Raw genomic sequence first — 22,265 nt, forward strand, 5'->3', positions numbered from 1 at the left:
TGTCAAGAAGATTCACATTTGAATGGAGTTTGAAGAACATATAGAACTTTTTTGTCAAGCAAAAGCAAAATCAGAAAATGGCATTCCAGGGATCAACGGATAATATAGTTGCCATGGTGCTTAGAGGAAGGCTGATGTGTGAGGTGGCGGGAAGGATGGAGCAAACAGCACTGATTATTCAGGACTCAGAGGACTTAGGGACCATCTAGAGGTAAGAGGCAGAGGGCAAAGGCAAAGACAAGGGTAACTGCTTTTTATCATTTCTCCTCCTCATGTAACAGATAGTTTGGGAGCAAGCTGATGTTTGGTTTGGATGATGTTAAATTTGAGGAGCTTAGAGATGCCAGTTTGCAGTAGACATTTATGAATAAGGTCTGGACTTCTGAAGTTATTTGTATTCAAATTTGAAATTTAGGTGCAAAGACGAGGCAGTTAAAACCATGGAAATAGACAAATCATCCAAGAGGTTGAATGAAGTGCTCTAACAAGTGTGGAATCCCTATCCTCAAGAACACCAATCATTGAAGAGATAAACAAAAAATGAAAAACATTTGATGAGAAAGAAAGTGAGGAAACAACAGGGTATTTACCACTGAAGTCAAGGAAATCAGCAAAGTGAAAAAAACAAAACCTGGCAGAGAGAGAACTGTTACTCTCGCTTCAAATGCTTAGTTCAGATTTTTACCCAGAATAGACAGAGGCAAAGAAAGGCAATTTGTAAGATCAAATCTTTACATCTGTTCATTGCTTCCACCCATGAGGTCTCTGGGTTTTGAGAACCAGTGGGAGGAAGGAGGGTAAGAGATGGCATAGCCAGCTGGGAGGCTCTTCTGTGGCCAAAGCTTTAGGATTTCAGCAGTCATACAGTCTGGTCTCAGGGACCTCTGAACTCAGCTGGCTGTGAGAAGAGGCAGTGAGAAGTGGCCAGATGAGCAGCCAAATGATGCGTGGTCTGCTTCTAAGGCTGCAGTGGTGTTAGATTTGGTCTGCCTTTATGCTGATTTCTGATGTTTAAGCCAGCAGAATTTTCCTTCTAGTTACATTCTTCTTTCTTATACTCACTGATCAATTATTGGCACCGGTAAAAATGTAGCTTGCTAAACGAAACTGCAGCTCTTATGAGTTTAGTGGTTTGTGTGAAATATGCTTTCAGTAAGAGGGAAAAGCAGTATCTCTTGTTAATAGTGTGTGTCAAGTTTCAAGCAAAAATAGAGATATTTTTCTAATAGCACCTATATAACTAGCAGAAGTAGTTTTATCAGTAAAAAGGAAACTTCTCTATATATCTGGCCCTTGCCAAACTGTTTTCACACCGTTGTTCTGTGCACAGGCAGAGCAACCACTTGATTTATTGTAGGAGGCAGGGCGGAGGTGAGCCCTCCATTAGTTCCTCAACTTTTTTCTTGGGTGAGAAGAGTTTCCCAAGTGTGCACTGTTTCTAGGGATGAAAGGCAATCACCAAATGCTGTCCAGAGATCAGGGAGGGTCAAGACTAAAGAGAGGCCACTGTATTTGTTCAGTAAGAAGTTGATCTCATGTTGATCTTTGCCAGAATAGCTTCAGGAAAATGGTCAGCTCAGAAATCTGAAGTAGTATTGAACTGAGAAGTGAATAAGAAGAAAATGAAAGAATCGCTAGAATACTGGAGTGGGTAGCCTTTACCTTCTCCAGGGGATCTTCCCAATCCCGGGATCAAACCCAGGTCTCCTGCATTGCAGGCCTGTTCTTTACCAACAGAGCTATCAGGAAAGCTGGGAAGGCAAGGGAGGAGGGAAGCAGAAAGGGAAAGGTTAGTTTGCTTCATTTTCAGTGAAGCAGCTCAAGCATGAGAAACCATCCCGAGTAGGGAGTTCACTGGCAAATTGGGCAGTAGGTAGAAAGCAATGAGTTTTAGAATGTTACCACTTTTTAAAATTTTATGCTTCATCTGCACAATTACCACTTACTACCTGATTGCAAAGCTCAAATTAGAGAAAACTTGATGGAAGGGTGGAAAGAAGATGTCAGTTATGCCTTTCTTGATATGACAGGTAACTTGCTGACGTCGTTTTGTAACTATCATAGCCTGTTGTGAATCCTAAGTATAAGGGAAGTAATGATTTAAAGAAATCCCTTTTTTAAAGTTAATGGCACAACTTTTTTGTTGTTGTTAGTAAACAGATATTTTCATATAGTTTAAGGAGAAATAATGACTTACATATGTTTTTTGTTCCATTCTCTCATTTCTCTTGTGTACAACAAATCAATTCGTAAACATTAAAATGCAAGACAGGTTAAGCTCTTAATTCTTACTTAAAGGAACTGTTGAAAACATTAGATGTTTGTCCTCAGATGTGAATAATAGAATCAGTTGCCACATTTGGTAAATAAGCAAATGTTATGGTTTGGCATTTATATACCTACTAATTAAGAAATTAAATGATATTTCCTTAGAGCAAAAACAGTCAACTTGTTCACTTGCTTTATGCCCACAATAATACACAACAGGTATCTAGAAATAATAGCCTAAGGTCCTAGATAGGCAAGGTGTGTAGGTATTGACACATGAGTATGCAGGCAGGGGAGGTCACTGCAATTCCAAAAATGATATTTGAGTTTGCTGAAATCATAAGGCAATGCCAAAGAATGATCAAACTACTGCACAATTGCACTCATCTCACATGCTAGTAAAGTAATGCTCAAAATTCTCCAAGCCAGGCTTCAACAGTACGTGAACTGTGAACTTCCAGATGTTCAAGCTGATTTTAGAAAAGGCAGAGGAACCACAGATCGAGTTGCCAACCTCTGTTGGATCATCGAAAAAGCAAGAGAGTTCCAGAAAAACATCTACTTCTGCTTTATTGACTATGCCAAAGTCTTTGACTGTGTGAACCACAAGAAACTGGAAATTCTGAAAGAGATGGGAATACCAGACCCCTTGACCTGCCTCCTGAGAAATCTGTATGCAGGTCAGGAAGCAACAGTTAGAACTGGACATGGAACAACAGACTGCTTCCAAATAGGAAAAGGAGTACGTCAAGGCTGTATATGGTCACCCTGCTTATTTAACTTACATGCAGAGTACAGCATGAGAAACGCTGGGCTGGATGAAGCACAAGCTGGAATTAAGATTGCTGGGAGAAATATCAATAACCTCAGATACGCAGATGACACCACCCTTATGGCAGAAAGCGAAGAAGAACTAAAAAGCCTCTTGAGGAAAGTGAAAGATGAGAGTGAAAAAGTTGGCTTAAAGCTCAACATTCAGAAAACTAAGATCATGGCATCTGGTCCCATCACTTCATGGCAAATAGATGGGGAAACAGTGGAAACTGTCCGAGTTTATTTTTGGGGGCTCCAAAATCACTGCAGATGGTGATTGCAGCCATGAAATTAAAAGACGCTTACTCCTTGGAAGGAAAGTTATGACCATCCTAGACAGCATATTAAAAAGCAGAGACATTACTTTGCCAACAAAGTTCCATCTAGTCAAAGCTATGGTTTTTCTAGTAGTCATGTATGGATGTGAGAGTTGGACTATAAAGAAATCTGAGTGCCGAAGAATTGATGCTTTTGAACTGTGGTGTTGGAGAAGACTCTTGAGAGTTCCTTGGACTGCAAGAAGATCTAACCAGTTCATCCTACAGGAGATCAGTCCTAAATATTCATTGGAAGGACTGATGGTGAAGCTGAAACTTCAGTACTTTGGCCACCTGATGCGAAGAACTGACTCATTTGAAAAGACCCTGATGCTGGGAAAGATTGAAGGTGGGAGTAGAAGGGGACAACAGAGGATAAGATGGTTGGATGGCATCACTGACTTAGTGGACATGAGTTTGAGTAAACTCCCAGAGTTGGTGATGGCCAGGGAGGCCTGGCATGCTGCAGTCCACAGGGTCGTAAAGAGTCAGACACGACTGAGCGACTGAACTGAACTGAGAATCATATTAGTAAATATTTTAAATATTAACCCACCAAATGATTAAGGATATTAGAAAGACTTAAGAACTTTCCTGAAAGGTGTCACATACCCTGGATTTGATAATTGATTCCTCTAGCCTCCAGAGTTCTCCCACCATGTCACGATGTGCTTGAAGATGCTGAAGTAACCAATTTCTGTTCCACTTCTCTTGAAATAGACAGAGTTAATGGATAAACAGATGTTACCCTCTCAACCTGTTACATTTCAGTAAATAAAATTATAGAGGTGGACTCAAATCCCTAGGTAGTAATTCCGCCCTGGGGATTAGGGAGTGACTTCACAGATGCTTGAACAAGCTTTTTGGAGCTTTCTGACCCCAGTGATTTTGTCAGGTGAGAGAGAGAATATTCTCTTATCTTACTTCTTTCTAGCCGTTGTCCCACATGTATATTATGATTGTGTTATTTTGCAAAAGTGCTACTGTGATAGCATTAAATATGATTCTAGATGGATTCATTGAATGTGCTTCAGTCCTGGTAAGATTTCCTTCCTGACCACATTCCCCTACTGAAGTAATTGATTTCTTTTCAACATCATTGATTATTCTTGACATATGAACTTTCTAAACTCTTTTCTCTTGCTGGTTTTGTGATGCCAGATTTTTGAGCCATCCAAAAACATTCAGACTGCTGCTTAATTCTCTACTGTCCTCCTGTCACATAATCTCCACTCTCTCTCCCTTTCTCTCTCCCCTCCTTTCCCCCTCTCTGTTTTCCTGAGTGTCAGTTTTCCAGTGTTATATCTCCTAATCATGACACACACCTGCAGCAGATTAGTCTTTCATAATTTTAAGTTTTCCTTGCTTTTCAACATTTGGTGCACTTCTGTGGCTACCAAATTAAATCTAAGTACCTTAGCCTGCCACTCAGAGTGCCCATGTTTCAAACTCAAGCTCATGTTCCAAAAAGATATTCCCATGCTCCTCTGCGTGAACCTTCTGTGCTGGCATGCACGGCATTGCTGTCTCATTACGCCCCTTTTCTCCTTCACAGCTGCCTGTGAGACTCATTTTTGCTTCCTACTCAGGAGACATTCTACGTGTTCTTTAAGTGTGTCTAGTGTGCATCCTCCCTTCTTGATCACTCTGACTCCTTAAAATGATTCCCTCTCATTCTTTTAACGTCTAGATCCCTTTTTGTATCCCACCTATGTTATACCTCATTTAGATTTGTTTCTGTAGTTGTTGCCCTGGCTCCATATCCCACTAGACAGCCTGCACACTTGACTGTGGGTGGGTTTAAAGCTAGGATAAGTTAGATTCATCTAAGTATCACTCTCAGTATATATCCATAATTTAGTTTATGTTCAGTAAGTATGGGAGTAATTTAGTAAACATACTGAATTTGAATATGGACACCCTTCTATGACAGGAAGTGAATGGAAGTTTGTATAAATTTGAGGGTGTTTGGAAATGTCAGCTTTGCAATATCTAAAAAGTTAAGAGTTATTTTTGGCGAATTAGAAAAAACACAGTGAGTTCCCATGAGTTATCATATTGCATAGTTTGCATAATTATCTAAGATCATAACCTTTGCATTTCATCAACCAGAGTATATTAAAGAATACATAATTTGGTAATTATGATATAGATTATGAACTATAGAGTAACCCCTAGACTGATTAGGTCTTAATAATGCTGTATATTTGTAGTGATTTGAAAATATGTTAAGGCCATATTGCATATGTAGAAGGGCATGGCAACCCACTCCAGTATTCTTGCCTGGAGAATCCCATGAACAAAGGAGCTTGGCAGGCTACAGTCCATAGGGTCGCAAAGAGTCGGGCATGACTAAAGTGACCAAGCACGCAGGGGAGCATAAAAACTGTCTTCGGTGGGGGATTAGTCTTGACCATTGTTTCATTCAAACAGATGCTATATACAAGTAGACTTTGGAAATGTTGTTTTTGCTTTTTTAAATAGTGTTTGAAAGTTTCTGGCAGTTAACAGGCAAACAGCCAGAAAAGCAAACAAAAAAATTCAGTTGAATTGCCTTTAAATATCAGATATCTAAATGCCTATATTCATTTAGCAAAACAAAGCAAAATGAAGCAAAACAAAAAACTCTAATAGCTTCTCCCTTGTGCCCAATCCTGCTGGAATAGCTATATCCTACAAAATACACCAGAGGAAATACTGTTCTGAGGCATTTATAAAGCTTTCTATTGATTATTTTTGTTGCACAAATAATATTGTAGTCAAGGAAATTTTTCTAGAAAGAGAGATTGTAATCCTTGTGTCTCCATCATGGCATATGTTGTTCGCATTTCTGTGTTGGCTTTCTCGAACATGCTGTTGATGTTCATTTTCAGCGTGATTGTAACCATAGCACACATATGGTTATTTCTAAAATTTATAAGTAGTCTCCTATTGTTCTATACTTTGGTAATTATCATTTAATGGCTATGTATTTCATTGCATTTAAAAATATTTAGATTGTTTCTGATTCTTGTTTGCAAACACTTTAGAAATGAACAACTTTTTGTGCACAGCTCTCTATTAAGAAGCTGTTGTTTAGTCACTAAGTTGTGTTCAACTCTTTGGGACCCCATGGACTGTGGCCTGCCAAGCTCCTCTGTCCATGGGATTTTTCCAAGCAAGAATACTGGAGTGGAGTGCCATTTCCTTCTTCAGGGGATCTTCTGAACCCAGGGATCAACCCTGCGCCACCAGCGTCTCCTGCATGGGTTCTTTACCTCTGAGCCACCAGGGAAACTCTTCTATTAAGAAATCAGTATGCAAATCCTGAGACTACAGATAGGAATCAAGGGCTCTAGTGATTATGACTATATTGTTTGCTGTAAGTTTGAACTGGTTTATATAGCTTCCTGGGGAGTTTGATTATACCCAGGACTTCTGCAGTCATGCTACCAACAGATAACTCTATTCAACTTAATTGACGAAACTTGTGAACAGGCATTTTTATTCTACAGACTGATATAGATTAAAATTAGTTTATTATAAAAATGGTTTACAGATAGCATTTGCTGCTCTTAACCCATGACCATCTAGATGTAGATGTGTGTGTTCTAGTACCTATAGTGCTTTTTATCCTGAACTGCTCATTGCAAAACAATATTATGCTTGTTTTGTCCAGTTTCTCAGATATACATTGTTCATGATTTTGTGATAACTTCTTCTTATATTTTAAGAGCTTTCCACTTGTGTCATTATGGGATCTTCTTAAAAATATCAGGTTTTAGAGGGATTTTTTTTTTTTTTTCCATTTCTGGACTTCTGTTAGCTCATTATAGCCAATTGGTAAAAATTAATTGAAAAACTATTTTGTGAAAAATTCTTGCAAAAATAACCTAGAAAGAAATACATGTGACTTTGATATCATGTAGGGGAAGCCTTTCTAAGCATTAAAAAAGAAAATAATTTAAAAGTAAACAATTGGTAGGTTGACAATGATATACACTTTTAAATAGTAAAAAAATAAGACAAAGTAGTAAGTTAGTGTTAAGTCACTCAGTCGTGTCTGACTCTTTTCAACCCCATGGACTGTAGCCTGCGGCTCCTCTGTCCATGGAATTCTCCAGGCAAGAATTCTGGAGTGGGTAGCCATTCTCTTCTCCAGAAGATCTTCCTGACCCAGGGATCGAACCTAAGTCTCCTGTGTTGCAGGTGGATTCTTTACCATCTGAGCTGTAGAGGAGCCCAAAGTAGTACACTATACATGCAAAAATTTTGAACTGTATTATATACAAAGTCTTATTACTCTATTTCATAGTTAATGACCTCTTACAGATCAGTAAGTAAAAGGCCCCTTGAGGAAAAAAGATAAGTTTTTTCCTCTAATGAACATGTTTTGCTTTTATAATCTGGAAAAAAGAAAATTTATTTCAGGAAAGGGTTGTAATAAATAGAACATAAAGGTGGGCATTTTGCAGTTGTGCATCTTTTTAAGTCATTTACTCTTACTATATAATGACACAATCTTATTTTAAGTAAGCAGTAATCTTTTTAGAGGCTTCCCTGGTGGCTCAGCTGTGAAGAATCCACTTGCCAGTGCAGGAGATGCATGTTTTATCTCTGGGCTGGGTAGATACCCTGGAGAAGGAAATGACAACCCACTCCAGTATTCTTGCCTGGGAAATCCCATGGACAGAGGAACCTGGCAGGCTACAGTCCATGGGGTCCCAAAGAATCAGGCACAACAACTAAACCACAACAACAGCGACAACTACAAATCTTTCTTAATATAAACAGTATCGTCCTATATAAATGCCAGGGAAGTTTGAGTTTCAAATGTTCGATGAAATATGAAGAGAGAGCAAAATAAAGTGTTGAATGTGTATTTCTGAAAAGAATTTGAGATAGTAATGGTTAGTTAGGGCCTCCCTGGTGCCTCAGTGGTAAAGAATCTACCTGCAATGCAGGAGACAAATTTTGATCCCTCGGTCGGGAAGATCCACTGTAGAAGGAAATGGCAACCCAATCCAGTATTCTTGCCTGGAGAATTCCTTGGACAGAGGAGCCTGGTGGGCTGCAGTCCGTGGGATTGCAAAAGGGTCAGATACAACTTCGCGACCACACAACAATAACGGTGAGTTAAGATTTTTATTTTCTGTTTCTCCCAGTTCTTGTCATTGTCAGCTCTGTCAAAGAGGTGAGAAAATACCCACTCAATTATCATGATTAGACTTTCCTTACCAGAAAGTATCACTAATGTTACTGGAATGTCTCAAAGGACACATAAGTGACTTGTTCTCAATTTCTTTCCTGATTTAGGCATTTATCATGTTAACTAGATAGTACCCAAGCTCCTTGAAGAAAGCCCCATGGATAAATACTTTTCAGAGAGGACAAACCTGGAATGACTGGCCCAGCGTGTTAGGGCACTGAGCAATGTTTGCTGAAAGGGGAAGTGAGGTTGCCAAAAAGTCAGACACCAACGAAAACTGTACCTGAATTCACATCGCTAGCCTCACTTTCCCGAGTAGCTAGGTTTTTTGTAGTTTGTCAAGAGTTGAGTGGTGGAATTAATCAGGTGAGAGCATGATCAGTGCTCTGTTGATTTTTTATATATATCATCCCTATTAGGGCTTCCCTGATAGCTCAGTTGGTAAAGAATCTGCCTGCAATGTAGGAGACCTCAGTTCGATTCCTGGGTTGGGAAGATCTGCTGGAGAAGGGATGGGCTACCCACTCCAGTATTCTTGGGTTTCCTTTGTGGCTCAGCTGGTAAAGAAGCTGTCTGCAATGCAGGTAACCTGGGTTCAATCCCTGGGTTGGGAAGATCCCCTGGAGAAGGGATGGGCTACCCACTCCAGTATTCTGGCCTGGAGAATTCCATGGACGGAGGAGCCTGGTGGGCTACAGTCCACGGGGTTGCAAAGAGTTGGACACGACTGAGCGACTTAACTAAAAACTAAGATTAGTAATAAATAGATTGCATACTTTGGTTTGGGTAGGGTCTGTGAGCATCTCCTCAGATCTCGTAACTATACTTATCCAGGTGTCTAAGAAAATAGTCCATGGGGTTGCAAAGAGTTGGACACGACTGAGTGACTTTCACTTTCACTTTCATCATCCCTATTAAGATGCAAACTCTATGGTTTGTCACTATCCAGATTGGTAGCAAAAGTGTGGGCACATTCACTCAGCCTGACTCCTCAATAGGCCATCCGCTAGCTGATAATAGCCTCATAGTGAAATGGCAAGTTCAAATATATTCAGCTATTCCTGATTCTATAGTACCATTTTAAAATTCCAAAATTGTGACAAGTATTTTTGACTAATAAAATTTTCAGTATGAATGAAAATTATAGCAAGATTTGCTGAATAATCAAATATATCTATATCTATCTATCTACACACACACATATGTATATCTAAGTATAAGAAAGATGTGTGTGTGTGTGTGTGTGTGTATGTTTGTGTGGTGGAAGAGGTGGTGTGTGTACACATTTGCTTTTGGCTCATTCTCTCCTACTTCCATTGGCCCCATGGTTTTAATGGCAGTTCACTTGTGCCTCTTGATCTTCATACTTGCCTTTTGTTCTTCACCTGGGATTCTTACATTGCTCATCTCACTTTGTCTTTGTCGACTGAATTGGCCATTCTTTCCTACAATGTCTCTGCTGTTTTTTTTTTTTTTTTTTTTTTTTTTTTTTTTTGTCTCTGCTGTTTGTATGTGCACGTAGAGGGCTTAGAAAACTCCACTGGTTCTGTTGGTGAATTGAGAAAATAACTCCTTTACCAAGTGATTTGACCTGTTTGATTCACCGATCTGCCTTACCATGAAATGACTACTATTTCTAGAAATTAGAACCTAATACTAATAAGCCTACTTTGTTTCCCAATGTTTTCCCCCAGATTTCTGCTCTTCTGAGATTTTGCCATATGGTCTCTCAGAATACTATTCCTTATGTCCTTGCATCACATTTATTCATCTTATCCTTTTGTTCTTATGGTTCTGGTGACTATGTTTGAGATTTTTTTCTACGTTTTCCAACAGCGAGAGGAATCACATATTTCACTATAGGAAAACCCAACCTGAGTAGAAGAGTACTGGCTTCTGGCAGGGCAATTAAGGTGTTTTTCCTAATCCAAATCCAGTTTGGTGATTGGAAATCACTCTTTCTCAAATTCAAGGGTTCCCTCAGTACCTAAGACTATTTGCTGCCCACACCACATGAAAATAGAACTTGGGAACCATCAGAACCACTTTTACACTTATACCATAAATACTCATGTCATTATTTTTACATTCTAGAAGAATATAATTATTTCGTTTAACACATTTAGTGTGTCTTTCTTTTCCTCTCCATAGGAAGTTATGCATATAACTTACTTGGATACCAGTAAGATTTTAGATAATAGTTTTGTAATTTTATACTCCGGATTCTAAATGTAGGATCATTTTACATGGTTTAGTTCAGCTTCATTCAATAAGAGAATATGAGAATTACTGATTCAACTTTTGGTAGAAAAAAATAGGTGACCATGTTCATGCCAAGAGAGAGAACTGCTATTTAAACTCCATTTATTCAGTATCCAGGTATAAGACCACAGTCACAAACACACACTTTAAACACAAGGATAATATATAAAAACCTAATAATGCATGCATGCATGCGTGCTAAGTCACTTCAGTCATATCCAACTCTTTGTGACCCCATGGACTATAACCTGCCATGCTCTTCTGTCTGTGGAATTTTCCAGGCAAGAATACCGGAGTGGGTTGCCATCTCGTACTCCAGGGGATCTTCTCGACCCAAGGATCGAACCTGAGTTTCTTATATTTCCTGCATTGTCAGACGGGTTCTTTACCACACAAATTAAAATTTTTATAACCTGCAAATTGTGGCTTTATCAGCTTCTGAAAGAATGACACTGCAGCAGTAGTCAGTTAAAGAAGATTATTTGAAAAACTTTGTGTACTCTGAACCAAAATGTATCAAAAAGAGGTTTATTTTTGAAAACCTTATACTAATTTTATAATCTACAACTATTAAATTTTTTCCTATTTGCCACTTATATTCCCCCAGAACTTGAACAGACCAGTCCTGTTATTCTAACCGTTGTGTTTAGTGACCCTTAGAGTCCTTGAGGAACTACTGGTTTGGGATAGTAACGCAAAGTACTATGGAAGCACGGTGGATGCTAGGGCATGTTGAATGGGGTTATTGGGAAAAATATGCAATATGGCCTTAACATTGAAAAGATTTATAGAGTAGAAATAAAGGGCAGGGCTGGGAATGGTGGCATTCTGGAAAAACAGAGAGCATGAACAAAACCAGTGGAGCTCAGAGAATGTTGTGGAGAGGTGAGGAGTCTTGTGTGCTTGATATTTAGGCTAGGTGGGGGTCAGAATTTAGGAGGAAAAAGGTTGGGTGCAGATACAGAGGCTTTTGAATGTTAGTCTAAGGGATTGGAGCTTCATTTTTCCATAAGGGGAAGCTGTCTGATTATTGTGTTCTGACGTCTGAAGCATGCCATGATGACTGTACAAGGCGAGGATCGTCATTGGGAAAGGTAGTGGCAGAGAAATCAGTTAGGAGGCCCTGGAAGTAAGTCAGGTGAGGCCTTATGGGGACCCGAAAAGTGTAGCATGCTGGAAAATGGCGTAACCTAGAGAAGTACTGTGCTGAAACCATAATCAGAATCAATAAGGATAAATCCAAGGCTCTTGTAGGCATGAACACATCCAACTAATTTCACAGAGAACGGTTAAGAAAAGACTAACTAGGCAGGCACGAGTGCAGCAGACAGAGACCTTGGAGTCCAAGAGGACCATATGGTGAATGTGAGTCAGCAGCGTTGTGCTGTTATTAAAAAACAGAACCAACACGATGGAGAAATATATTAATAGGAGTGAGGCATGCACATGGCAGGAAGTGGCCTTTCTGCTGTTTGCATCACTGTTCAAACTTTTACTTTTCTTGTGGACCCTGTTGGTCTTCACATTTGAAGAGGGTGTTTAGGAAGTCAGAGAGGCCTAGAAAAGGCCCTTTCCAATTCTAGAAGTAACAGAACATCCTGGGTCCTTGGGATAAAATTGTGCAAGCGAATTCACAGTAAACCTTTTTGACCTTGTGAGATCCGTTTGTGCCATGGAAGTAGTTAATGTCCATTCTAGCTGTTGAAAGGATGAATCTTTCACCAAAATCTCCTAGCATTATTCACAACATAGTAAGTAGCTGAGGGGGGGGGGTGCTTTAATAGGAGAGGAAGAGACAAGGAGGCCTTCAAGCAATGCTTTTACCCCCAAGCGGGCGTGTGTTTGCCCTGACTCATCTGGTCCTGTCATCTCATTATATTTGTATGGACACCTTTGCTAGACAGTGTCTAGAAATCCCTAAGATATGGATTAGATCAATCTGTCTTCTCACTCCTGCAGCAAGGAACTCCTCAGCTGGCCTCACTGCATGGAAATTAGAGGAATTACAAATTTCCAGCCCCCTCGCTTCTTCATCTGGTTAATGACAATGCATTTAGTGCTCCTGCTTGATATCACTTTTCAAGGAAACCTTCCCTGACTGCCCAGACCATATCAGGTTCCTTGTCATGTGCTTTGAAAGAACCTGCCTTTTTCTCATAGCACTTACCCTAATTAGCAATTTCACACTCATTTGTGTAATTATTTTGTAATGCCTGTCTTCCCCAGCAGACTGCAACCTCCATGAGAACAAGAACAATGTCTGCTTTTGCCTGCTGTTCCCTAAGAGCCTATATAAAGATTGGTTGATGAAATAATAGTTGTGCCAGTATCACAAAACGGAATGTAAGACAAAGAGGGAATGCAGAAATGCACATCAAGTAGGGGGCAGGCTTGGACCATTCAAAGGGGCCAGCACGTTCTAGTGGTTGGGGGTGTGTGGACTTTGTTTGGGTCTTGGCTCTGCCGCTTATTTTCTTGGGCAATTTGCTGAGTCTCTCTGTGCCTCAATTGTCTCATCTGTGAAATGGACATGATAATACAACTTACCTCCTAGGGTTGCTGTGATACTCAAAAGCTTACTGTTTGTAAAGCACCTACAAGAGTACTTGACACAGTGCAAGTACAATAAATGTCCTTCAAATGAATAGAACAGAAGCAAAGTTTTGCTCTTGAGCTGACTTTTTATCCATTTGGAATAGCCACACTGTAAGTCTTCCCCACAAAAATTATACTAATCTTCATTGCATACTTGTTGCAGTCTTTTACACTGGATGCCCCTAAAGTAAGGCTTGAATGCCACTTGCTTTGCACAAGGGAAACGTTCCATTATTTTAACTAATTCATAGGATAAATAAAATTTTAAATAATAGTTACATGTTCATCACTAGTACATTAAATAGATGATTTCATTACAGTGAAGCTAAAAACATTTTTCATGGTAAATATATAAATCAATTTTCTTGAATATTAATGAAGTCACATATAAGTTTTAAAAAGTTTCATTCTATGAGTTTGCTTTGTGTAGTTTTTGTACCCAAGTCATTAATGATTTTTTTTTCTGTATATTTTTTAGTATTGAAAAATTTTCCTACTTCCCACAGGTTTGACCAGAGGAGCTGCTTTAGGCATCTTAATGCTGTCTGGAGAGTAGGAAATCGGTACTTTTTCCTTAACAGCTTTCTGAGTGGTGTGTTAAATGTCTAATTTTAATGTATCGATCAAAGGGTTTTAGCTTGTTTGCTTGTGATTTTGTACCTTGTAAAATGTTCATGAAACATGGCCTAAAGCAATATTTCTTTGTTAGGTGTTAACTCTAAAATTATAATTGTGCTTATCTATGTGTGTTTTGTCAACATTTTCAACTTTGGAAGTTTATTCTAGACAATATGCTTAATAACAGAGTGGACCCCCATATCCAGCCCTGGTTCCTAGGGCTTAGGAGGTGACTGAATAGATAGCATAGTGCTCAGTGCCTCAGTTTACTAGAATGGTACCTTTGAGAATATCTGGAATTTGCATTTCCCCGATCTTTATGATCTTTATGGAATATTTGATCTGGTCCTTATGATAATTTTTCATAGTTCTAGAAAACTAATAAGGCCATTCAACTGAAAGCTTTCTGGCCTTCCAACTTCTTTATGTCTTTACCCTTTAAAAACCCTGTTTTATATTTCTGTAACTGAAATATACCCAACATTTTAGACCGAAAGTACTGTGTATTGTGTGAACATTCTTAGTATTGTTATTGTTTGTCTGCCTGCTGCAATTTCCTTTTGCCAGTATTAGCTCCCATTTTCATTCCCCTGTATAGGCTGTTGTCTTCAGTCTTTCAATGTTGAAAGAAAGAAATTTTGTATTACAAAATGGACTGTAATATTATCTGACATTAAAAAGAAAAAAAGATTCATTTTAAATAATTATTTAGTTTACAATTCTTTATGTTGAGTTTTTCAGACTTCAGCAGCAGAACTTACTTTTCCTTTGTGTATGTATTGTTTGACTTTTTTTGTTCCTATGAATCAAATGTTTTGAAATTAAGTTGCAAGCTTTTAAACAGAGTATCTCCATTTTTTGTATGTCTTGAGCTTTGGAGCAGAACCCCTAGATTCCAATCTTAGCTCCACTGTACAGTAGCACTGGGCAGATTTAATGAGCATTTCTGAGCATTAATTAACTTATCTGTAGAATGAGGTAATAATGCTAACTTGCAGAGTTGTCGTAATGATTAGAGAGAATGCATATAAAATTCATAGCATTGTACTTGAAACATTATCATAAATTATCATCTTACCTATTTTAGAGTAGAATGTAGCTGTTTTAAACTTTGGAAATCTTATACATACATCTATTCATTTCAAAAAGTTAATCTCACTATATCCTAGTAAGTTAGTCAAAACAAGAAGAAACATTTGTTTTATATTTTAATGTCTTTTTTTATCATGATGCATTTATGTCCCAAATATACTACTAAGAAATTCTAATATATTAGAATTTGGAAGAGTTTAATAAACTTAATGAATATCAAAATAGTTTTATTTTGGCATTTAGAAATTAGAATTACTATGTTTTTAAAAATTTCTAATTTCTTTTCAACCATTTATAAATGCTCTCTTTTTATTTATGTGCAGTTATTTTGATTGCCTTGAATTGGCCATTTTCCCTCTGCCAACTTGTTTTCAATAATTCAACTGCTTCCATCAACACTGTTGAACCTTTTTTTTAAGTTTTATACTTGACTGACAAATGAACAGATCACTTTATTGATGTCCATATTGGAAAAATGTTATTTTATAATAGCAATTATTTCATAAGCTTCACAGTATTGCAGAACTCTCTGGAAATAGTACATTGTGTCTATCTGTTTTGCTAGGTCCACTCTGTACCTTTATCATAAAGTCAATATTTTATCAGCATAAAATTTTTGGAAATATTAAATAATAAAGAAGAGACTACTTAAGTTAGAATTCTTTTTATAAAATTATTAAAATAGTAAAAGATAGCTATAGTAGTTGCAATGCATCAGTTGAATTTATAGGTCAAGTCCAGCAAAGTCAGTCTAAACCTCTTGAGATTAAGAGACATAGCACACAGTGGCTTTCTTGGCGTGAGAATCTATAAATATGACATTCTTTTTGTAAGTGAAGCAGTTGAAAGAAATTCTTTTGGATAAAGGGAATGGGTGGGTCAAAAATCAATTTGTTAGTTCCATCAAGTGAGGAGATTTCTGAGATTAGAAGATAACTTGCCATTACAAGTCTCTTCTATAGCATAGAAGATACAAGCAAGTTCACCTGGCTTTTATGGATATAGCTACAGTAGAGACATAGCTCAACTAGGCTTCAGTGACTTGGTAGGATTATATAATATATTTAGAGCTATTACATGATGACACTAAGAGGGTGCATTTTTCATGGGACTCAGAATGAAGATGGATCAGTTCTTAAATTCTGTGAGTCACACAAGGAAAATGCTTAGCAGGTATTTAGAGTTCAAGTGGCCTACCAGGAATATTTCTTTGACTTTCTTCTTTCCTTGAGTTCTGGGTGGACTGCCAATTTCAGACAGGTGGACATTGGACTATGAAGCAAGTGAATTAAATGACTCTGTTTGAAGACCATCTGTTTACTCTAAACAGGAGAGCCAATTATACTTCAGTTGGAGCATAAGATAGTGGTTCTGTTTAATTAGCAACAGTTCAGGGATATATGGAAGGAAGATAAAAGGGAAGAGAATGAAAAAATGGAATCCCTGAATTGGACATAGGTTAACACATACCCCAGCCTCCCTTGCATCTAGACGTGATCATTGACTATGTTATGTCCAATAAAGTGTAGACTGCGGTGTATGCTGTTTCTTTGCCGTATGCTTAGAGAGGTGAGGCATGCCTCCTGTTCTCCCTCCCTGCTACCCAGAGGCTGGATTGTTATGGGAAAGGGTTTAGAGCACAAGATAGAAGCTACTTACTGAGTAATAAGATAGAAGAAGCCTGATCCATGGAGTAACCATAGCAATTATGAACTGCATTCACTCCAGATGTTACATGAGAGACAAGAACCTTCTTTAATCCTTACTCTGTTGGCTTTTGTCATAGCAGCTGACTCAGTATCATAACTGCATCAACACTTTCAACACTTTAAGTATCAATGTATCAATGTATCAAAGTGTCAACATTAAGTATCAATGCACTGAAATGGTAAAATGGTGAAACAATACTTTTGTGTAATTAGATAGTTTTTTTCCTTTTAAAAATAATTTTAAAAGTGGTTTATTGATTTTCAGAAGTGAATGTATGTACCCACAAGGAGTGAGCGATCTCCCAAGTTAATAACTCCTGATTTAGGCAAAAGGGCAGAACATGTGTGACTGGAAGTGAAGTAAGTACTCAAGCAGATTTAAATTAGTGTAGGCAAAAGAAGAGGGTGGCAGAGGATGAGATGGTTAGATAGCATCACTGACTCAGTGGACATGAATTTGAGCAAACTCCAGGAACTAGTGAGGGACAGCAAGGCCTGACATGCTGTAGTCCATGGGGTTGCAAAGAGTTGGACACAATTTAGTGACTGAACAGTAATAACAAAGGCAATAATAATAATAAACATATATAGTAATTATAAGCACTAATACATGTCAAACATTATTCTAAACCATTTGTGTGTTTACTGATTTAATACAATAAGCCTGTGCAATCAGTACTATTTTAAGAAACAGGGAGATGTGTAATTCAGGCACATGGCCGAGGTCACCCAGCTAGTTAGGGGAAGAGGTGGGATTTTAACCTGGTCAGTGAGGCTCAAGTCTCTCCTCTTAACTATGTTTTGCTTTTGAAGATTAAAGACCTTTGAGAATGGTGGTGGTGGGGCAGCTTTTGCAATGTTATGTTCATCATTTGAGCACAGTTACTATGTATGGAGAAGGAAATGGCAATCCACTCCAGTGTTCTTGCCTGGAAAATCCTGTGGACAGAGGTGCTTGGTGGGCTATGGTCCATGGGGTTGCAAGAGTCGGACACGACTTAGCGACTAAACCACCACCACTACCACCTCCATGTATGTTATCCAAGTGCATGTTCCCACTCAGATGACACCTTTCCATGAGCTGTCTGTTGTTTCCTCTAGGTCCCAAATTGTAGAGAATTACCTGGTTGTCAAATTCTCAGGAGTTTTAAAACCATGCCTCAGAGAGTAGTACACTGTAACCTAAAACAACATAATTCACAGGACAGTTTCCTAGCAAGTTGTATCCAAGCTTCCTTGACCTTATTATAGACAAACTAGATATCCTTTCTTTAAATATTTAAATTTTTATTCAAAATATTATTACAGGAGTTCTGAATAAACTGTAAAAAGAAACTTCTTTATAATCTCTTTATTTACTAAAGTATTTCTGTTCATTAATCTGTAGGTGTTTATTCAGTCCTTATCCGTATGCAGATATATTTAAAACTGATACTAAGACTAGTATATATTTCTGTTTGTTGCCTTACATTTCCTTGCTGCTAACCAGAATGTGGTTTAGAGCAGACACATATATTAAAACCTATTAAATGTCTCAAAGGGGAAGCAGTTACATAAACAGTTGCTTATTAACTCCGTGGAATATTGTTTTCCTACTTTTATTGTAAGAACTATATACAGTTCTTGGCCTTCTCAGCAACAACATGTCCTACAGTGGCATTTTTATTTCTTTTTCTCTCTGAGGAGATAATGAACCTGGATCACTTCTCAACAACAACTTCCCTGTTAAATGATTCTTTCTCAGAATCTAAGCTTAAGATTTGGTCAGAAATGCTTTAGAGTAGCAACCCGTGTCCATCAACAGAAGAATGGATAAAAAGATGCAATATGTGGTGTATATAGTCTCAAATGGCGTATTACTCAGCCATAAACAAGCACAAAATCTTGCCGCTTGGAAAACATGGAGATTATTATGGTAAGTGAAATAAGTCAGACAGAGAAAAACAAATGCCATGTAATCTCACTTCTATGTGGAATTTAATAAAACAAAGAAGCAACCAAAATAAAATAGAAAGCCTTATAGCGAGCAGACTGGTGAATGCCAGAGAGAAGTGGGTGAGGGGTTGGGCAAATATGTGAAAGAGATTGAGAGGTACAAAATTCCAGTTATAAAATAAGTCATGGGGGTGTATTTCAGTGAAAAGAGTAGAGTCAATAATGTATAATAATTTTGTATGGTGACACATAGTTACAGAAAGGTGGTGATCATCTCAATGTATTTAAATGTTGAATTACTATGTGGCACACATGAAATTAACATTATGTACGTCAACTTCGTGTGCATGCTAAGTCACTTCAGTTGTGTCTGACTCTTTGCGCTCCTATGGACTGTAACCCTCTAGGCTCCTATGTCCATGGGATTCTTCCCAACCCAGGGACTGAACCTGTGTCTCTAACATCTCCTGATTGGCAGACAGATTCTTTAGCACTAGCACCACCTGGGAAGTCCATGTCAACTGTACCTCAACTAAAATGACTTCAAGGCCAGTCACAGTGGTATGAATTTATGGAATTTTTGAAAAGAAGAAAATCTGATGTCTGTGTTTACTGAAGTGTGTGTGTGTGTGTGTGTGTGTGTGTGTGTGTGAGTGTGTGCACATGTGCATGCATGCATTTCTCTCCAGTACCAGGTCTCAAATGCATTGTAGGGTAATAACATGATTTATTGGTTTAAAATATTTCTACACAGATGAAACTTACAGAGCTTCTCTCCAAAATAATTTCTTTGATACAAAATAAAATTATTGGTGACTAATTTTTCATATTTATTATATTAGTAAGTGTTTTCTCTAATATGACTTTTAGTACCTTATAATGTTAAAGCCATTAAGAAGTACAAATAGAGAATTCTGGCTGAAGAAAATTCCACATTGATTACATACTCTTTCAGTATATGTTATTTGATGCTCAGTAAGGTTTTTCTTATGGATGAAGTCTTTCCAGAATTTGACAACATCTTATAATTGCTTTCCATATGAATTTTTCAATGAAAATTAGGGCAGAAGTCTGGCTCAAACGTTTTCCACACTGATGGCATTCATATGACTTCTCTCCTTTATGGGTTGTCTGGTGTGAGAAAAGGTGACAGTTTCAATAAAATTGTTTTCCATAATCTTCCCACTCATGGTTTCATCCAGTTGTGAATTTTGTAATGCTTAGTGAGGTGAGATCTCTGTTTTATTTTAAGAGTTCCTACATTCATTTCATTCATAGGGACGCCCTCTTATATATGAGTTCTCTGATACATAATGAAATAGGTGTTCTGTCTGAAAGATTCTTCACATTCAGGACTTTGCTAAGGTTTCTTTCTGGTATGAGTTATCTTATATCTAATAAGCTTATAGATATGAAAAATACTTTTCCTCACTGATTGTGTGTATATAGTTTGTCCCCAGTATGAGTTCTCTAATGTGCAAAAAAAGCATAGAAGCAGCCAAAGACTTTTCCATAGACTTCCACATTCTTTATATGCATAGGTTCCTCACCAGTATGATTTATGTGATGTCAGGGGGTAACAACCGCATTCAGGCATCCCTCATTTTATCATTATTCAGTGTATTGCTGTTTTTTTTTTTTTTTCTTTGAAGTTTTGTGGCAACCCTTCCCCAAGGTCTATCAAGGCCATTTTTACCCAACAGTATTTGTTTACCTCCTGTCTGTTTCACATTTTGGCTAATTCTCAAAATATTTCACCCTCTACCAGCAACAATAAGCAGGGTGACAACATACAGCCTTGACGTACTCCTTTTCCTGTTTGGAACCAGTCTGTTGTTCCATGTCCAGTTCTAACTGGTGCTTCCTGACCTGCATACAGGTTTCTCAAGAGGCAGGTCAGGTGGTCTGGTATTCCCATCTCCTTCAGAATTCTCCACAGTTTATTGTGATCCACACAGTCAAAGGCTTTGGCATAGTCAATACAGCAGAAATAGAGGTTTTTCTGGAATTCTTGCTTTTTTGATGATCCAGCGGATGTTGGCAATTTGATCTCTGGTTCCTCTGCCTTTTCTAAATCCAGCTTGAACATCTGGAAGTTCACAGTTCACATACTGTTGAAGCCTGGCTTGGAGAATTTTGAGCATTACTTTACTAGCATGTGAGATGAATGCAATTGCATAATAGTTTGAGCATTCTTTGGCATCACCGTTCTGCGCGATTGGAGTGAAAACTGACTTTTTCCAGTCCTGTGGCCACTGCTGAGTTTTCCAAAATGCTGGCATATTGAGTGCAGCAATTTCACAACATCATCTTTTAGGATTTGACATGGCTCAACTGCAATTCCATCACCTCCCCTAGCTTTGTTTGTAGTGATGCTTCCTAAGGCCCACTTGACTTCACATTCCAGGATGTCTGGCTCTAGGTGAGTGATCACACCATTGTGATGATCTGGGTCATGAAGATCTTTTTTGTACAGTTCTTCTGTGTACTCTTGCCACCTCTTCTTAATATCTTCTGCTTCTGTTAGGTCCATACCATTTCTGTCCTTTATTGTGCCCAGCTTTGCATGAAATGTTCCCTTGGTATCTCTAATTATCTTGAAGATATTTATAGTCTTTCCCATTCTATTTTCCTGTATTTCTTTGCACTGATCACTGAGGAAGGCTTTCTTATCTCTCCTTGCTATTCTTTGGAACTCTGCCTTCAAATGAGTATATCTTTCCTTTTCTCCTTTGCTTTTCGCTTCTCTTCTTTTCACAGCTATTTGTAAGGCCTCCTCACACAGCCATTTTGCTTTTTTGCATTTCTTTTCCTTGGGGATGGTCTTGATCCTTGTCTCCTATACAATGTTATGAACCTCCGTCCATAGTTCATCAGGCACTCTATCAGATCTAATCCCTTGAATCTATTTGTTACCTCCACTGTATAATCATAAGGGGTTTGATTTAGGTCATACCTTAATGGTATAGTGGTTTTCCTTACTTTCTTCAATTTAAGTCTGAATTTGACAATAAAGAGTTCATGGTCTGTGCCATAGCCAGCTCCTGGTCTTGTTTTTGCTGACTGTATAGAACTTCTCCATCTTTGGCCACAAAGAATATGAAAGGAGTACATTTAGGCTATATATTGTCACCCTGCTTATTTAACTTATATGCAGAGTACATCATGAGAAATGCTGGGCTAGATGAAGCACAACCTGGAATCAAGATTGCCGGGAGAAATATCAATAACCTCAGATATGCAGATGACACCACACTTACGACAGAAAGCGAAGAACTAAAGAGCCTCTTGATGAAAGTGAAAGAGGAGAGTGAAAAAGTTGGCTTAAAACTCAATATCCAGAAAACTGAGATCATGGCACCTGGTCCCATCACTTCATGACAAATAGATGAGAAACAATAGAAACAGTTGATGGACTTTATTTCTGGGGCTCCAATACCACTGCAGATGGTGATTGCAGCCATGAAA

General features: G+C 38.2%; 1 protein-coding gene across 4 annotated transcripts in view; it reads left to right on the top strand.

Moving 5' to 3' along the window:
* Positions 1-22,265, top strand: part of CTNNA2 (catenin alpha 2) — a 1,323,879-nt gene that overhangs the window by 20,935 nt on the left and 1,280,679 nt on the right. The window lies entirely within an intron of this gene.

Source organism: Cervus elaphus, chromosome 11, assembly GCF_910594005.1.
Source record: "Cervus elaphus chromosome 11, mCerEla1.1, whole genome shotgun sequence".
NCBI lineage: Eukaryota > Metazoa > Chordata > Mammalia > Artiodactyla > Cervidae > Cervus > Cervus elaphus.